Source organism: Humulus lupulus, chromosome 3 (assembly GCF_963169125.1).
Source record: "Humulus lupulus chromosome 3, drHumLupu1.1, whole genome shotgun sequence".
NCBI lineage: Eukaryota > Viridiplantae > Streptophyta > Magnoliopsida > Rosales > Cannabaceae > Humulus > Humulus lupulus.
In genome coordinates, this window is record NC_084795.1 from 203,474,013 (window position 1) to 203,490,359 (window position 16,347).

A 16,347-nucleotide genomic window follows, 5' to 3' on the forward strand; every position below is an offset into this window, starting at 1 on the left:
AAATTAGCAGTTTAGTCATAATGGGATTAAGTTCGGGGCTCGGGGTGATTTTAATGATTAGAGCGTTGCCGGGAATTAAAGGGTAACGAGATATGAATTATTGGTATTTGAGAATATCGAGAATAACGGGAATTGGAGGGTGTTAATTACGATTAACGAATAGGTGGAAAAGGACGGATTTACCCTTGGGAGTCTTTAGAAACCTTTAAATGACCTAGGGGCAAAAAGGTCATTTCACCTTAAGATTTATATAAGCCATTGAAGGCTGTGAAAGGTTAGCAAAAACAGAGTACCAAATCATCCCTCCCGTACATCTTTTCTTCCCCTTTTTCTTTTGGATTTTTGGAGCTTTTCTTGAGGATTCAAGCTAGGGAAGTGGATCTTGAGGGCTTAGGATTGTGTTCCACAATTGAAGAGGATCTTAATCTAAGCTTGAGGTAAGTTTCTAGCCATTGAAACTCTAGCTTTGCCCTGTTTTTGGTTTGGTTTACAGCTTGGTTTTCTAGATTGGTTGAAGGGAATTTATGGGAGGTTTTGGCTAGGGTTACTTGGGTTGTGATGCCTGGGACATGTGTAGATGGTTTTTGGGTTCAATTGGGAATTAAAATGAGGTTTTAAAGCTTTTGGTTCAGGTTGTAAATGGTGGAGTCGAAGGGGGAAAGTTTCAGGGTGTTTCTGTCTGGGTGTAGCGCTACAGCGCTACTCTGGGGGTGGTTCATGCTAACTTGAGCGCTGGGGCGCTAGTCAGGTAGCGCTACAATGCTACCCTGCTCCTTCAGATTTTTGTTTTGGACATTTTTAAGGGTTTTTGGCTCGAAGTTTCAATCCTTAAGGCTCGGGATCAAATCTACTCACCGTTTGGGTACAATTCGGGGTCCCGGGAGTGATGTTTAGGTCAAGACCCTATTATTGTTGATTTTCATTAATGGAAGTTATAATTGGTTATGGCTAGGTAATCGCTAAGGAATCAAAAGGTCGATCGTTCTCAAGGGTCGTTCTTTTACTATTTTTTGCTCGAACCAGAGGTAAGAAAACTGCACCCCAGATGTGACATGCATGGTTATTCTTGAGGCATGTTGAGTGTATAAATGTGGACTTGGATTGCATATTAAATGCTTAGCAATCTTGCTCACTTGTGAATGGCACTGACTTACTAGTCAGAATCGGCAATGGTGTCAGAACTAGTTGTGAAGTTGTGACTTACTAGTCAAGTTCGACAGTAGCTTTGAGCACTGGTCGTCGTATGTTACTGACCTAAGAGTCAGGAGCGGCATAAGCGTCATGAACGCAAAGCCGATCAAAGATTAGATCTAATCTGCATTGAATGACTCATCATGAGTATTAATGCCGGACCGACCCAAAGTTCGATGAAAACTAAAAGCGCTTGCCTAGTTCTATGACTAGTTTCTTAGAGCTAGGACCACAAGGCCCAGGTGACCCTATCGTCAAATGGCTAAGGATACAGAACCCACAGTAGTGACTCCATGGTAACTTCCTTGGTTAACATTGGTGACTCGCTCATCAGTCACATATCCTATTTAAGCTAGTGACTTGATCACTTGTTTGTAAAGGGTACGGAATCCCATGTTAGTGACTTATACATCTGTCACTCATCAGTTTAGGATTATAAGTCTTGGATGATTATCATGATCATCGTTTGATATTATATACATGCAGTATTGAGTTTTCTTGCTGGGCTTTAGCTCATGGGTTCTATGTGGTGCCGGTAAAGGGAAAGGAAAGCTCACCCAACCTTGAGTGGAGAGCTTAGGTGGCGATATGTACATATGCGGCTGCTTGACAACCACGGCCAAGGAGTTCTCGAAGGAACTAAGAGGTTCACCCTATTTATGCCGCTTAGGTTGGCGGATTGTAAATTTCAAACTGTAATGACCATTTTGGATTGTAAATAACTTGTAAACATTTTTATGGGCCCATGAACAGTTTTATGTTTTAAATAAAATATATCCTTTCCTTTTTATTGGTTTTGCACCTTACCCTATTAATGACACCTAGATGCACGTTTTAACCAAAGAACTCGATTAGCGAGTTAAGCAGAGTTCAAAGATCACAGTAACGGTCATGGAGTAACCAGGGCGTTACAGTAACCTAGACTAACTAAGCCTTGATAACGAGCACTTTGATCTTCAACCTTGAGATGTAGTCTGTTGAGTCAATGTCACCATTTTCCGTATCCATTTTGAATTATACAACTTTTTAATTATTTTAAAACAAACTTTTAAAATAATTAAACTTTGGGTTTTAACACCCAATTTGAATTTGGGTAGTTTAGTTCAAAAATAAAATTAAATAATTTAATTTTAATAAATTAAAATTCAAGATAATTTTAATTTTGGACATTTTAATTAAAACAATTTTAATTATGGAATACAACAATTAAAACATTTTTAATCAAGGAAAATAATCAACATTATTTCAATTAAAGAAATTTCCAAATTAAAACAATTTTAATTCAATTTCTTGATTTTCTAAATAAATGAATTATTAAAAATAATTATGGTAACAACACACTAGGGTTTGTAAAAACAAAACCTAGGTGTGTACCAAGGGTGCGGTGGCCGGGAGGGTGGTCTGGCAGTGGAGGAGTGGCTGGGGCGTGCAGGGGAGCGGCTGGACGTAGGGGCGCAGTGCGGCAATAAGCATGCACGCGTCTGGGCTGGTTTCATGCAGCAACTTGGGGCTCGTGCTTGGGCTCGAGCTACAACATAATTTTACCCATAATTTTTTAAAATAAATTACAAAATTCTTATGCCCCACGATGGCTTACATATTTCATCTATAAATTTTAAGAACAATTCCTAAACCCAAAAGCACCATTATAAACAACCCTTAAGAATATATCATCATGAAAATAAGCATCCATCCATTCAAACATATATCACAAATAATATATAAATGCATATAATTTCACACAGCAATTAATAATATGCATAGATTAATGACCTGCTCTTGTACCAATTGTTGGAAAAATATTCAGAGCACGCAGCGAAATGGGTGTGGTGGGCCCATTCTATACAACAATAAGAAAATTCATCTCTCATATAAACAATTTATATGATCAATAAAACATTCAGATAGAAATATTAACATACAATACTATTAATAATGCAACATCTATATAAATATACAATATATTTATATATATCATATAAACATATACATAAATATTCAAGAACATAAGTATTTACCTCTTGAATCCTATCAAGTGTCCTTGAGTCCTTTCGTATATGTTTCGATCTTCCTATCCAACGCTCTGAGTACTCAAACCATGATCTTCTGAAGTGTTCTCTACACCTCAAGATGTGTGTGGGTGTAACAACTCTCAAAACATACAAGACCAAAACATGCGGAATATAAAACGTTTTACTTTTAACTCATTACATCGAAAATCCATATAAAAAAAACTTTAAAAATATCGTGTGCGTACACTTTTAGTTTTAGCAAACGGAATTACAACTACTCTTTTACAGAGTTAAAGTAAAACAATTGTCATAAAAGAAATAACAAGCTCCCAACATTTTTTTTTTCAAAATGGTGTTCCATCGAAACCTCCCCAGATCGGGCCACATGTACATATCCACAAGCAGACTTCGACACTCACTGCTCCACTTTGCTTTTGCACTTACCTACAACATGAAACAACTAGGTAAGCGAAAACGCTTAGTAAGAATAGCCTTGCACATAAATATACTAAACCCAGTAACGGGTTGCCCTAAGGCAGTTACCACTACCGATCATAGGGTATTGTATAAATTCCAACCCTATCATACAATTCTCAATAATAGTCCTAACAGAAAATCAATCACATTGGTTGTGCCCAACAACCAATGTTCATACATATCAAAACCACATGCATTCAAAAATTCCCAAACATTCAAGATATATAACCATATCTGAAATAAATACTCTAGTTTTTTCTAACAACCAAGTTCACTTATATCACAATAACCTGCACTCAGAAAACTCCGAGAACATATAATATATCACTCATATCGTAATATACTACACTGAGAAGATTCTCAAAATATTCCATTATATTAAACATACATCATGACTAAGCAAGTAAATTATCAACAAGGGATCTGAACCACAACCCTGCTGCAGCATTTATGTCCTAGCTCCAATCCGGACTATATTACTATTGTCCTGGCTTCAATCCGGACTATATACTTACCATGTCCTAGCTCCAACTCGGACTATATTACCATTGTCCTGGCTCCAGCCCGGACTATATAATTAACATGTCTAGGCTCCAACCAGGACTATATTACCATTATCCTGGCTTCAACCCGGACTATATTATCATTGTCCTAGCTCCAACCTGGACTATATTATGCTAAGGTTCTGGCTTCAACCCAAACCTACTTACCATTTATTCGTAGAATGTCGAAGCATTGCAAGAGTAGGCATTAAGCATACCCTTGTCTTAATGACCCAAACAAAACTAGTGTAATCTACTACTACAAGCACACACTAGTATATTCATGTTGTAGCCAAGAAAGATAAAGGCTAAATTACTTGGAGTCCTTAGTTCCCAGATAGATCTTTTAACTCCACTATCTGCTTTTCCCTTCGTGATTACTGTAATTAATACAGTGTACTCGGATTAAACTATGGCATACTCGTTTAGCTAATATTCTATGATAGCCACATTCAATAAAGTTCACTCAGAGACTCTATACTAAGAATTTCTCTTATACACTTTACAATGTATAAGACCAGATTCCGCTTTAATCAATTTACAGTTTTCCTGAGAAAAATCGTCCTTACCGCATCATGCTCTCTGCTGTGCATTTTAATATTCTATCTCTAGATTACTCTCTTAATCGTATTATGCATATTTTGGTTACTAATAAAATGAGTTTTAAACAACTCTTAATCTTAGAAAACTACCCACTTTTTACTCAAGTACGGAGTTTACTGTTTTCCATTTTTTACCCAAAAATACTGTGTTTCAACCTTTTACAATTTATTATCCGTTAACGATAATACTTTTCGATTTACGGTTTTATAAAACCTAACTCCCATTTTTACCATCTTTAATCCATAACCTAGGATCTCTATTACGTCATTTTCGAAAAGAAAGGGCAATTGAACCCCATGTTTAAAAATGGTAAAAATGAATTCTCAATAACCTTAAGCAAATTTGGTATTGGTTAGATATCCAAAACCTTAGCTATTTTTTTAAAACAACTTCGTTTTCAATTCCGAACCTAACTTTTTCACTATTCATTTTAACGTGATAAAAATTTCGCTTTTAAGCTCATATTTTATGTTAGGTTCTCTAACCACAGCCCTTTAAAATCATGTTCACATATTATGCGTCCTAATGATGGGAACTAGGCTAAAGCTCATGTCAAAATTCAATTTATGTTAGGAGAACTAACCTCTGAAAACTCATTTTTTGTTAAGGTTCGAAATTACTAATTTTCCCCGTTTTTAGGGAAATTTAGAAAAATTATTACTCTTAAACCGTGATATATTTTAATCTAAAATTTTACCAGGGCCTTAATAGATATCTTAAAAAAATTCTCACCAAGTTTCATAATTTTTGGGATGAAAAAACCCATTAGAACATTTAAAGAAATATGGGCAGTGCCTGCTGCCCAAGAGATTCTCATATTTTTAGGGTTCTTTAAAAAATTATTTCTCTTACACCGTAGCCCAGTTCTTTCTAAATTTTACCAGAATCTTTACTCATATATAATTTAGTTTCTTCCAAAATTTTATAATTTTTATGATAGGGAAATCTATTAAAAAATGTAAGACAATCTGGGCAGTGTTTGCTGCCCAGAAATTTCGTTTTCAGATTATTAGGGCAAACTTTGAAAAACCATTACTCTTTAACCACTTTGCATTTTCCTCTAAACATTTTCTGTGATACTTATACATATTTAAGCTAACATTTTAGAAAATTTCATAGCTTTTGGCTTAGTAAAATATGTTCAATTTTCAAAACAATCTGGGCAGTACATGTTACCCAGAAATTTTCCGGATTGCATCAAGATGCCAAAAAGTTCATAACTTAGGTTTGAAAACACTTTTTTTTTATTTTTCAAAGCCTGAACTCAATTAATCATCTAGAACTATGCAACCACACAAATTATTTCTACAAACAGAGGTAATATGGTATGATCTGGCCCGTTAGAAGTCAGACCATGAAAACTTGGCAGCATGCATTTTTACACATTCTAGCAAACACTACTACAATAATAGCCTTTAACTTCGATTTTTTAGGCTAATAGACTTCGATTCTAGCTGAAATAGAAACTGAAGCCTATCCATATGAAGTTAAAACCTTACAATAAACGAAGTAAAAAATTAAGAATAGACTTCGGTTATTACATAAAAATCGAAGTCTATTCATACCTTTAACTTCGGTTTTTATGTAATAATTGAAGTTAAAGGGTTCCAACGTGAATATTTAAGCCTTTTAACTTCGGTTATTACATAAAAATTGAAGTTAAAGGTATGAATAGACTTTGGTTTTTATGTAATAACCGAAGTTAAATGGTTATTTAAAGAAAAATCTTTTGTTTTGTAATAATCGAATTGTATATATATTTTTATTTTGTAATAACCGACATATATATATATATTTGTTTCATATTATAACAAAATATTTATTTTAGATTTAATAATTATAAATCTAATTTAGTTAAATATAAATAATGTTTTATTTCGTTTACTTACATTATTATGATTGAATTTATCATTTGCATAAATAAAATTCAACAAGTTTGTAATTTTATAAAAACATTCATATACTAAGCATTCATTCTTTTGTCTAAAAAAAATACATAGTATTCATACCAATTGATATTATTATAAGTAGCTATAAAACTAAATTCACCTAATAATAATAAATAAAAGTTGTCAATCCTGTTAACCATTCATGTTGTATTGGGAGGAGGTCATCGATCTCACTGTACACATTTTTCCCATCAAATAGTAAAATGGAAAAATAAAAATTAATGAGTATACTAATTATTTTATAGTTTATCATAAGCCAAAATAAATTATAAAAATATAAACAAACCTACTTTATTTTTTAGGACTCCCACCGCATTTTCTGCCCTTACAAGATCTCAGATGTATTTTAATACATAGAAACCACATTCATGACTCTTTGGTTGTTTTGGGCACTGAATATTGAAGATCTTTGTAAACTTCCCAAGCTTAGAATTTGAAGAAGCCCTTTCGTATGCACTACTGAGATGTAAAAAATTTAATAATTTAAACTTGAAAATTTAAGAAACATAATTTTAAAAATAAAATTTACCTCATCATTAATGCATCAATTTGTGGAGGTCGTTCATGTACTTTTAATGGGTCAAGAAATACGACATTTCCTTGTGGCATAACGATCACTAGCATCCAATGTTGACTAAAATAATAATTAAGTTAAATTAATTAAATGATTATATAAAAAGAGTTGTTAAAGTAGTTTTATGTAGTTCTTACATCACGTTCCAAGGAATAAAGTACATTTGTCCTGGTCTATCTATTGTCATCAACCAATTGGCCATAATTGAAGTTGTATGCTCCACATCTTATGCATTGTTAGTACTAAGAAGCTCAGTATCAAAAAACTTGAAATAGACACGTGTATTTTCATAAAGGCTCTTCCAAATGCATCTATAAAAGTTTCTCAAGTATTAAATTTTTCTTAAAAATTTCCGCAGAGTTCCCCCTATAAATAGGATTACCCAAATCTGTTAACATTCAATTTACAGCTAAAATATTCTACAGTTCGCAGAGGAGATAAACAGAATCATGTCATGTTTATCTTAAATTAAAGAATAAGTTGAAGTTGAAGGGATACCTCATGCCAAAAAGTATGGCTGAGCCTCCAATATTATTCAAAGTTGCTACTTGCTCTACATCTTCTGAAGTGATCAAGATGGACTCGAGACTCATAAATGATTGGTCAACGGGAATTACTACGACTCATGTTGTTCCTTTAATCGAACATTATTCCTTCACAATAAATCAAAGACTAATGTGGATGCGATTCATTATGTGAGCATTGAATAGTTGGGGTTCTATTTCAACTTCTCCTACATTGATGTGAGATCCAGTTAATGACACATGTGGGCTAGGCATGGATTTATGTTTTGCCTTGGACGCACTTCTTAACATTGCAGGGTTCTTTTGTAGGGGACCCTGTATAGTATCATTTAAATCATTAATACTATATACATATATAACAAATGAATAAAGTGATGAATTATTATATACCTCATGAGTCTTAATTAAATGTTTCATCCAAGGAAGAATGTATCGGTTGTATCACTAACATATTGTACTTCACCGACTACAATTGGGATTTCAGCATCCTCTTGTATAAAATTGGTGACCAAAACTCGTGCGACTGAATCATCCAGTTGAACTATATGAATTGTGATAGGGCCCACTAAATCAAATATGACACTCTCAGCCACTACGTTGTGAATATTAACTGAACATAGTTTCACAACGTTGTTATGTTGTGGAGGGAACTGATACATAACAGGTTGAAATTGTTCTTCAATGTTTTCTTCATTATTGTATTCTACTTCAGTGTCCATATTTTCCTCTTCATTGTAGAATTGTTCTTCATTCTTATTCTCCTTTTATTGTCTAGCTCTTTCCTTCTTCAGCTCTTCAATTTCTTTTGTGAGTCTAGCAATCTCGTTTTCTTTCTGAGAAACAACATCTAGCACTTTCCTTTTTTTTCTTCCAAATAATGAAGTAATTTTAGCAGTAAACCTACAAAATAATCCACCAACTTAATTATTTTAGTTAAGTAAATACAAATCTAACACAAATTAAGAAGTAACATACCCAGCAGCTCAAACATGACCTGAGTGCTATGGTGTCCCTAACGCTTGAGTCAAGATGTCATCCCGACCCTTAGCTACAATTTCACCATGACTAGCTTTTTCTTTCAATTCCTACCATTCAACATACCATTAACCAATAAAATTAATAATGTATACAAATTGAAGTTAGTTTAATCATTGTTACATTACTTTGGATCACTTACTATCTTCTCTTGAATCTGCATGTCCAAAATTGTGACCAAAAAAAAATTCACAAGCTCTTAGCCAAAATTCATGGTATTCTACATATTGCACACCTCGTTCTTTTTTTTACAACATACAAGATAATTGAAGTTATTTGGTGATACTCAATATATGCTAAACCACTAACGTGAATTACTTACCAAATCCTCTCTAATATTCACCATGCCTTTGCGAGATGTGTGATGCCTCGATGTATTTTGTAGAGCTCGTTCTGTTTGTACTTTCCTGAATTCCTACAAAAAAAAATATTTAAATTTAAGTTACTAAACACTTACTTATATATCGAAACTGAGTTTGCATAGAAAAGAGTACCTAAAACTCTGGAGATAGACGATGTTGGACAAACTGTAGCCAGTCCTCGTGGTCGATTTCTGGATACGGTGATGGGACATGTGAGAGTCATTCCATCATGTTCGCAATTTCCAATGGGTAGATGTATTTGGTAGTGATATAAGTCTTAAAATCATTCATCATTCTTCCAACAATTTTCAAGCATTCTTTCTTCCATGACTCTGGAACGTTGTAACCACCCTGAAAATATAAAGACAAATAATCAATTAAATTTTAACATTAAATTCAAATGAGCACCAAAGCATTATACATTCCATAGATTAAATTACATATATATCAGCCCAAATATTATCTTTCAAATGTTGTGGGACACGCTACCAATCAACATAATTCTGAGAGATTAATTTTCTGCATCTAACTCCAAGGTATGAAGTCATCTCTGAATATGTATCTCCAAAAGGTTCTCCCCTATCATTGTACTCAAAGTCTACCCTGATTCCTTTATCTTTTCATTGATTTATATGACCAATTTTTGCAGGACCTCGCTTATTTGGCATATTCTCATCTCCTGGATTTTTCATCTGCAACATAAACATCAATTTAACAATTATTAGTACCAATTAATACATTACTAACAACATACACATAATTAGGATATAAATAAACACATTAGTACCAATTAGGACATAATTAGTACCAGTTCTTTTTTCTTTTCTTTTGGGTCGATTGACAATCCACCCATATTCCTTCTTCAATGTCGCTTATAATGTATTCACCATCATCGTCTTCTGAACAATCATGAATTTTCTCAACTTGTTCATGTATCGGTTGTCCAACAATGAAACAATCATGACATAAATCATCATTTTCCTCATCATCTTCATTCTCTAAAAACTTCCACTTTGGGACTATTAAAACAACATACCATTTAGCATCAACTGGATGAGTTATATAAAACACATGTTTTGCTTGGGTATCGTTCTTACTTCTTTTTTTACTTAAATCAACCAAAGTGAATCCAAGCTCGTCTATTCTAACTCCCACATTGTTGTCTACCAAAGAAAATTTAAGAAGCGGAATTCGGAACAACAAATAATCAAGTTCCCATATTTCATCAATAATCCCATAATATGTCATAGTACCTGAAAATGGATTATTGTCTTTTGCACTTGCAAAATGCATTGCTTCTGCGACAATACTTACTCCACTATTTTGAACCATTCGAGCATCATCTCTAGATTTTGTATGAAATCATTTTCCCCTGAAAATATAAGCATGATGCTTTATTACTTCAATGCTTGCTCCAAGAGATATGCGATTCAACACATCCGATACTCCATGATTTTGTTCTCCCAACTTCGTTAGAATGATATCTTTAACCATCTAATAAATGTTTTATGATGTTCATCTATAACCCATTTCTATTTATTTTTAACCTTGTGTGAAACCATTGATTGTAATAACTCCATGTGCTCACTACAAATAAACATTAATGGTTTAAAATTTAAACAATACATAAATGAGTGTGTAACAAATGAGTGTTAAAATTGATTGAAATATATGACATACATTATATATGATAGAACCTTTGGATTGTTGTCCAGTACAACTAATTGAGCTTGACCTAATTCTATCTTAGATACGATCACCACTATTCCTTTCCACTGTAATCCTTTATCAATCTTTAAGTTATTTCGTGGTTTGTTGATTCCAATTGCCTCGACTCCAGCCATGTACTCTGAACAAAATTCGTCTACCTCTTCTGATATATAACACTCAACCATACTAGCTTCTGGACGATGGTGATTACAAACATAACCTTTAAACACCTTCATATTCCTTTCAAATAGATACATCCATCTCACCCAAATTGGTCCACACAATTTTGCTTCTCTTACTAGATGAACCATCAAATGTATCATGATGTCAAAGAAAGATGGTGGAAAATATCTTTCAAGGCTTCATAAAGTAACGACTATCTGATCATGCAATGCATCCAACTTCATTCTAATTATTTTATGCATAATTGATTAAAAAGGATGCAAACATTTGGCACACAATCCCAAACTCTTATAGGTAAGACTAATCGAATGGCAATCATAAATAATTTTTGCATTAACATGTGGCATCGTGAAATTTCATTCCCATTAATCTCAAATCCTTTATGGACACCAAGTTTCGAATTCTAGATGAATATCCATCAAGCACTTTCATCTCCGCAAGTCATTTACATACAACTCGTTTCTCTTCTCTAGACAACGTAAAACAAGCCGGAGGTAAATATGTACGTTTACCTTTCTCCTCAAGTGCCAAACAATGTCTTATGCCCATCTCAAAAAGATCTAAACAACTAGTCAAACCATCTTTAGTTTTTCCGGTGATATCAAGTAAGGTATCGATAATACTTTCACACACATTTTTTTCTATGTGCATAACATCCAAACAATGTTGAACCAATAAATCTTTTGAGTATGGAAGACGAAAAAAAATTGATTTTCTTTGAAAACATCCATTAACTTTCTTTTTTTTTTTGGCTTCTTTCCCTACTTAAAGTTTATTTTTTCTACTTCATCAAGAATTTTCTCCCCTGATAGTGGCAAAGGAGCAACATTTCGTTCTTTAGTACCATCAAATGCTTTCTTTTTATTTCTATCATGATGACTTAGAGGCAAGTATCGTCTATGAGCCATATAGCACATTTTGTGTCCATTTGATAGGCGATGAGCCCATGTGTTGGTGCAGCAAATTTGACAACCTTCGTAATCTTTTGTGCTCAACCCTGATAAATTACTATATGCTGGGAAATCACTAATAGTCCACAACAACACATCTTTCAAATTAAAGAATTCTTTCTTTAAACCATCATATGACTTAACACCATTTTCATATAACTCTTTCAAATCATCAATTAATGGTGCCAAATAAACATCAATATCAAGTCCTAGTTATTTTGGGCCTGAAATCATTAACGAAAGCATCATAAACTTCCTTTTCATGACTAACCATGGAGGAAGATTGTACATAACAAGGAAGATGGGCCATGAACAATGACGACTACTCAGAGATCTATGTGGGTTTACTCCATCGGCTATTAATCCTAGACGAAGATGTCTAAGACATCAATTTTAAATTCTGGATTCAAGTGATTTACTTTTTTCCAGGCTTATGAATCAGCAGGATGTTGGAGTTTGTTGTCTTTTACTCGCCTAGTCTCGTGTCATATTAAGTTTCAGAGTGCTCTGCACTTCGATATAATTGCTTAAGCTGAGAAATCAAAGGCAAGTACCACATCACTTTTTGAGGAATGTTTTTCCTAATTTCCTTACTCTTGTTAGGTTTGTACCGCGGTAAACCACATTCAGGGCAAGTGTTCATGTCTGCATACTCTTTACGATATAAAACACAATCATTCAGACATGCATGGATCTTTCCATACTTCAACCCTATCAAATTTAAAGTTTTCCTGACATCATATGTAGACTCCGGGAAGCAGTTATTTAAAGGAAAAATCTCCTTAAAAGCAGCTAGAAATTGACTAAAACATTTATCGCTCACTCCATTTTCTGCTTTTATGTTGTAAAATTTCACCATTGTAGGTAATCTTAGTTTATTGCAACCATTGAACAATGGCTTATCTGCATCTCTAACAAAATTATCAATTTTTTCCGGATCAACAACAAACTCCTCTTGAGCTTCATCAAGCAATTTCATAGGGTGATCATCAAAATCATTAGAATCAAAATCATCTACTCCTCGCCTCCCTAACGGATATGGATCATTATTTGATCATTTTCCATGCCAATACCATGTAGTATAACTTCTATTGAATCCCCGACAAAATACATGATCGTTTATCATTGTAATATTATCTTTTAATCCATTACCACAATCTACACATGGACAATGAATTCTTTCAAGATCACTACAATTCTTTAAGCAAAACTCTAGAAATTTGTTGAATCCATCTTGAAATTGTGGTGTTTCTCTCCTCTCATGCATCCACAATTTATCCATAATAATAATAGTAATAATAGAAACAATTCCTATTAAGTTTTACAAAACAAATATCACATATTAAAAAATATGTTTGATTAATAAATCCTAAAAAAAAATATTGAGTAGTGTTTCCTCTATTCCTATAACATATTCCAATTTCATAAGTACCTATTAATTCAACACAAATAAACACAATAATCAACAAGCATACTTCTGTCCTTATCAATTAATAAATCCTAAAAAAAAATTGGGCAGAGTTTCCTCTATTTCTATAACATATCCCAATTTCATAAGTACCTATTAATTAAATACAAACAAACACAATAATAACAAGCATAATTCTGCCCTTATCAATTAATAAACCTACAAAAAATGGGGCAGAGTTTCCTCTTTTTCTATAACATACTACAATTTCATAAGTACCTATTAATTCAACACAAACAAACACAATAATCAACATGCATAATTTCATCCTTATACCACCGCAGCACACAAATATCTTAGAACCTACTTCACTAATTTTCAAACCTAATTTCCACTAAATTCAATATGGTTTAACTATAATTCTATAAATATGTACAATAGAAATAAATAAAAAATAAAATTCTCACTCACCTTAAAATTAATCTCTAAGCTAGTAACCACCAATGAAAAACCAAATTACCTCCAAAACAATAACCGTCCTAATAATAATATAAACAAAATTAAATATTATAATTATTGAGTTTATAATAACTGGTACCAAACATTAAAGCATATTATACAAATAAAACTCTATTTTAACTAAATATTAACTTGAATGTTTTTTTACAACAACAACATATCTAAACATTAAAACTATATTTTACAAATTAATTTTTTTTAACTAGATATTAATTTGATCTTTTTTTATTATAACAACACCATATTAACTTTTTTTTAACAATAACAAAATATTAACTTCATTTTGTTGACCCAAGATTTGGCCAACTGACACGGAGTCAAAATATACTTGATATGAATGAATATGTAGAGAAGAACGTAATGACAAAAAGTAGTAACAACACGATATTTTTATAGTGGCTCGGCCCCAGGATCTGGTAATTACCTACGTCCACTTAGATTGTTATTTATATGAGAATCAATGGAGTGATCAAAGAACAAGGGTTCAATGAGTTTCACTAACCTCTCAGGAACAATACAATATCACTAGGAGAATTACTATAGTCTCAAATGATTCAAAAGCCAAAAGTCCCTTCCTTGAGCTATCTCTTGCTATTTATAGGCTCAAGGGGGGTTACAAAAGATTGTTACAGATATTCTTTCCTGAATTATCGGATACTCAGGAGATTGTGTGAGTTAAATTAAGGATTTACAAAGATCTTCTCATTAATGTTGCTTTGTATGCGGAACTATCGACCAGACTGGTCGCAGGTAAGACCAAGCCGCTTACTGCTCCTAATGCGTCTTCTGGTCGATACTCTAGCAGAACTTTTCCAGGTGTCAGCCACGTGTCCAGGGACCACTTGCCACGTCATCAATGCCAATTTTTTGGATAACATTTGCCCCACCAAGTTTATTTATCACGAGCAATAAATAAACTTCTGGACGAACGACTCTTCGATAACCCCGCCTTACGTGTCAGAACCCTTCGTGTGTTCTTGGAAAAAGTAACCTACTTCCGTCCAATCATGTCTTTTCGGTTCCCCAGAAATAATTCGACGGCCATTCTGCTTCCCCATACTTCGAAAAAGGGAAACTGATGATTACACCTTTTAAATGCCACAGACACACTTATATAATACCTTCGAAATCCTCTTTTTCTTTTTACACACGCCATTGTCTTCACAAGAAACCCTAAAAGCCAGAGCTTTAATCGTCCCCGGAGACCGTTTCTTCTGTACTTCCAAGGCTCAGACCGAGAGTTCCTTGATCTCCGAAGGCTCTTTTTCCATCTCCACGATCATTTTCTTGGTAAGTTTTCGAATTCTTATGCTTCAAATTTTCGTGGTGCATGCTTCTGTATGTTGACTGTATGAGTTTATCTGTTTCTGGTTCGAGATGCTTGTGAGTATAATGTTTTGTAGGCAAAAAAAAGGGTTACGAGTTAGTTTAATAGTTAGGATCATACTTTTAGGACGTAAGATCGAAGTAAAAATTCGATCTTTAGGCTAGTCGGAAAATAGGTTTTTCCCGCCCTAAGGGGAGTTGAAAAAACTTTTTTGAAAAACTTTTTACTTTCACCCTTTGATCCGTCTTTCAAACTGTTCGTATGGAACACTTGGCTTTTTGTTAGAATGCTGTTGTATAAAGGCTTGGCTTTCATACTCGACCAGTGCTATTCTAAAAAGCTTTTAAAAATTCTTTATCCTCACCTCCCCATTCTTTTGTTTGCAGACATTAATGCCAGATTTGTGGGGAGGTGAACGGCCCATCGACGACGACCTTCTCGCCCAGTTGCTCGAGGGTGAAGAACAACCGGCCGACCGAGTCCACGAGATTCCCTTCTCACGATCCTCCACTAAACCTCGTCCTTCTCCTCCTCAAATGGCCCGTTCCAAATCCGTAGGCAAGAAAAGACCTGAGCCTGAAAATAGTCCAAACCTTCCTCCCCAGCCTGATTCGCAGGCTAGGGCTCCCTCGACCAATGGTCGAGAAAATCCTATTCCTGACCCTAATATCCAAACCAGGGCCCACCCTCGCCATCAGAATTTGCCTGATGTCGAGTGGTATACTTCTCCGACCAGCTCAGTGACCATGCAGATGGTTGCTAACTACTACAGGAAATACCCTCTTACAGGGGTTTCCATTACAATTCCTGCCGCAGACCAAAGGGCTAACCTCCCTGGGGGCATATACAGTGCCTGGTCTCGGTATCACTTAGAGGCGGGGGCTTACCTCCCTCTACATCCTTTTTATGAGGGGGTGGTCAATTATTTCGGTGTCACCCCTTCCAAATTACTCCAAACGAATATAGAATGCTGGCCGCACT